Raw genomic sequence first — 4,976 nt, forward strand, 5'->3', positions numbered from 1 at the left:
CTTTGAAATCGATTTTAAGCGGTCGTTATTCATATACCCACCTACATACCCACCTACATACACACATATATTACTTTTCATATCAATTCAAGTGTATTACATGCGCCCCACGCTTTTCATTTTCAATTTCATAGATTGTTTATAATGACTTTTGCTAAAATTTCAAAATCAAAAGTTATCAAAACAAATTCTATGGGACTGANTATATTATTTATTTTCTACTTTTTAGTCCTGTCTGAATAAAATTTTGCAATAGATATTAAAATAATTCAACGATATTAATAGAAAGGTGCACACACATGCATTTACATATGTATGTACATACAAACGAGCACCAATTAATTTTATTTAAAGAAATGGCGTGTCGTCTATTTCCGCTGTAGCAAACGTAGTACATAGGGCGACATCTAGATGTCATCTACCTCGCCCTATTCACTACAGATATCGCCCTATGCACTATTCTTTTTTATAGGAACTTTTCAAAGCAAAGGTTTAATGGTGTCAGACACGCAACATTGAAAGTTTCTGGATCCACAACATTGAAAGTTTCTGGACACACAACATTGCAAGTTGATAAAAGCGTTGTAAAAAGGGTGGGTGAATACCTTTCCACTGGTACCTCAAAAGTCTAAATCGGAGTAGCGCAGTTATTCAAGTTTTACTTAAACCAATCTTGGAAAAAAGTTAAAAATTAGCATCTAAAATCTCATTATTACGACTATTTTGATACATTTTTATACAGATTTTATAAGATTGAACCGTTTTGTCATATGATTCCATTTTTGGAGGTTTTTTTCAAATCAGTCCAGCTCACGTTAATTTTAATGTTTTTCCGACATATTTTGGTGGAAGTCTTCAAATATAATCAATTTTGTAATCCCGGCGGATAAACCTCAACGTTTTGGGTGATGCAGTATAATGTATATACATACCTACATATATGTATGTATTTAGTTTGTATTGAATTTTAGTTGTTTGAAAAATTTTTTTCAAAGGATAAGTAAAATATACGCTGTTTTGTTTTACCACGTCAGAAAATGTGAAAATTCTCACTGTTCCGCCCTCTGGCGGAAATTAAAAAAAAAAGATAGGTCTATAAAGGGGTTTTCTCTTACCAAAAAACCCCTTATAGCATTTTTTTTTACAAAATTTACGACCCTACAGCAAAATGCTAAGTGAAAGAAACCTATTTTCGCAATTTGGTAAACTCCACATTGATTTCAGACCAATGGTTTCTTCTGCAAATTCGCTTAGAACTACACGTAGAAGCCTCCTATGATAAACGCCTATAGTCGAAAAAATTGACCCGCCCTTATGTATTTATGTATTCAAGAACACTTAGGTCGCATAATCAAAATACATATATGTACATATGTATGTAGTCTGTGCATAAATGTAGTGATACGTTGTTGGAAGGACATCATTAACGCGCTATACTAAACCTGTCAATGCCAAATGCAAATTGGATGTCAACAGCAGGCGTTAGATATCGACGGTACTTCGGCAAAACCTCGTATCTCAAAAGTCAATACTACTTCATATCTCGTAGAAATAATTCAAAATAGGCCTTAAAGTACTTCATTAAAAATGTTTCATAAAGAACTACTATTATTATTATTATTTATTGTTATTTACAATTAAAATTATAAAGTAACATTTAAGCACAAGTTTCCACGGCTATCGGCTTAATTAACTAAAAAGTACTTACTCTTTCATATTCAGTAAAAAAATTATTAAAAATGATTTTCTGTTATTAATAAAAGGCTTTTTGTTGGAAAATGTTTTGATATACAAGGTTTTGCCAAGATATCGTCGATATGCTCTTTTGCGGAAATTCATATAACAAATTATTTTCGAAGATACCTAGTACTACATATTACCATGTTTCGGGCCTCGGCGAAGTCGATCAACCTTAGTCCGTTATCGGACGTTTCGTCGTGAAGGCTGAATTTTCCTACAGTGGCGCCAAAGACCCCTTCCTTGCCCACCTTGGCATAAAAATCGCCTAGCACAATTTTTATATCGTGTTGGGGGAAGCGCTCATATGTATGCTCCAAGCGCCCATAGAAGAGATCCTTGGCCGCCTCGTCCTTCTCTTTCGTCGGGCATGGACGCAGATGAGCGAGATGTTGAAGAATCTTGCTTTAATGCGGATTATGACTAGACGTTCGACCACCGGGGTGAACGAACGTCTATACTTGGCGGCGGAGTCTTTCTCCTACCACGAATCCAATACTGACGCTTATCTTGTCTTGCCCCGTCCATCGCATTTCTTGGATCAACCATTCGGGCAGAGGCACCTTCTCTATTAAGGGTCCGGATATTCAAGGTGCATACCCTGAAATCATAGTGCTTTATACGTTTTCCGTGGTCGTCATCAAAAACAGGGGGGTCTCGTCCGAGGCTTTCTGAACTTTTTCATTGGGCAGGCTTTTAACTTGGCGGGACCCAAACCCAGCGCACGCGAAGTTCTTCTCACTTTAGCTCGCTCCCAAACGGTCGTTTGGTTGCTACCCAGAGGATANTACGAGTAGTTCAAAGTGGAAGTACGCATTTACATGGACATATACATATGTACATAAATACATAAGTATTAAGTAGAATATAGATATATGTCTATTTGAGCCAGAGGGATTATCGTTTTCCAACCGCCAGCAAGCGTACTCAAAGTTTAATTTATGAGTAGAAAGACTACCTACAATAAAGAAGAAACATACAAAAAGTATACATACGTATATGTATACATACTATATATGTAGTTTGCATAATGTAATATGCAAAATCATGCTAATATCAGTGATAAAGTATTGTGTGGGGAGGAGCGGACCTGAAAGCAATGGAGCTGATGATTTCTAGCTGACGAGTGCATTGACAAGACTACGCAAATTTAGTATGTATGCATGTTCGTACGTGCATATGTATGTCCGAATATCCTTGGTTGGATAAAATATTGTCGTATGTTACTTTCGACAGATTTTGGGAAATCACGATTGAAGTTTAGGTGCAATTTCTCTAAAACGCGACAATAGATTTTCTGCTAATAGTAGAAGATCCGAATAAGGTACGATCTTCACCCATATGTTTAATGGATGAAATCTTCTTTGTGTGAAATTTAACGGGAAATATTCCCCGAGTGGCTTGGCTGCAAAAATCTTGGCCAGGATATTTTTAATTAAATATTCAAAAATAAATATTTTTATTTTTTTTCACTCATTTGTTTAATGCACAAATTACATATATACTAATCGAAAACATAAAGCCTATATAATGTGTTAAGCAGATGAGCGAAAATTACTACTTAAACCTTTTTCAGTTTTAGTTCAGAAAGTTGCATTTTAAATACAGAAAGTTACAATTTAAGTTCAGAGCTCCCATTTCAAATTCAGAATTTTCATTTTAAATTCAGAGAGTTACAATTCAAATTTTGAATTTCCATTTTAAATTCAGAAAGCTGCAAGTCAAAAAAGTGTCATTTCAAATTCAGAAAACTACATTTCAAATTCAGAATTTCCATTTCAAATTCAGAATTTCCATTTCAAATTCAGAAACTTTCATTTCAAATTTAGAAAGTTACAATTCATTTTCAGAAATATCCATTTCCAACTCAGAAATTCACAATTTAAGTTCAGACAATTTCAAATTAAGTTATATATATAAAATAAAATGTTAATAAGCCACAATAATATTCACGAAAAAAAGAAAATTTTTTAGTATTTAATTAAAAATATCCTTGCCAGGACTTTTTCAGCCAATCCACTCGTGAAATATTTCCGTTAAATTTCATACAAAATAGATTTCATCCATTAAACAGATGGTTGAAGGTCGTGCCTTATTCGGATCTTACACTATACATCTCGGAAATTGTTACAAGATCGAAAGATTTTTGAATTATTTTGTTTTTATTGCTTAAGAATTTTCGTTAGTAAAATTTTGTAGTATATTACATTTGTCAACAATTTTGTAGCTACTTTGTATGATAACAGTTTTTACTAATNTATATATTATATTTGTCAACAATTTTGTAGCTACTTTGTATGATAACAGTTTTTACTAATACGCTGTTTACATGAGGCGATTTTACAGGCAACCTTTAGTTGAAAGCAACAATCGTCTGGTGCGAACGGCCGTTCAACTAATCGCTTCCAATAAAATTGGGGGCTAGCCAACTTTTGATTCAACTAATCGCCTCTAAGATTACCTGGAACATAGCCTCAACCGTTTAAGTTAGCGATACTTTTTACTCAATATAACTAAAGAAGGTATCCAAAAATGGATAGCTCCATTTGGAAGATCTTGATTAGTTTAGTATGACTGCATTATTAATTCAGTTTGTATTAATTTACTGATAAAGTTTTAGTCAATATCTCGAAAACTGAGAGAGATATCCAAACACTGATGAGATCAATCGAAAGATCTTATTTGGAAATATATGACTGCATCTATAACTAAAAATCGTCAAAATATCACTTACGACAATCTTTTATTCAGGCCACAGTATGTATTTACTTATGTTACCTAAGAGAAAAAAATCATGTTTTCTTTATGTACACACTCGTATTATAATGATGTTGACTATAAAAAGTGATACAGATATATTGGCGCATAATTGAGGATATGAGTATACATACATATATGTTAGGGCGGGTCAATTTGTATGGGAGATTTTTTCGACAATAAGCGTATAGCATAGGAGAATTCTGCGTGTAATTCTAAACAAATTTTTAAAAGAAACCATCGGTCTAACATCAATTTAAAGTTTGTCTAATTGCGAAAATAAGTTTATTTTACCCAGCATATTGCTGTAGTGGCATAAAGATGTGCTTAAATTAGCTTTTTTTCAGATATAAAATAATATAAAAAAAACTTTTTAATATACAACGCTTTTATAAATGGACTAAAAAGTAGAAAATAATATTTCTCAGTCCCATAGAATTTGTTTTGATAACTTTTGATTTTGAAATTTTAGCAAAAGTCAT

This window comes from Rhagoletis zephyria, unplaced genomic scaffold, assembly GCF_001687245.7.
Source record: "Rhagoletis zephyria isolate East Lansing unplaced genomic scaffold, Rhagoletis_zephyria_1.1 Rzeph_scaffold_00256, whole genome shotgun sequence".
Classification (NCBI taxonomy): Eukaryota; Metazoa; Arthropoda; class Insecta; order Diptera; family Tephritidae; genus Rhagoletis; species Rhagoletis zephyria.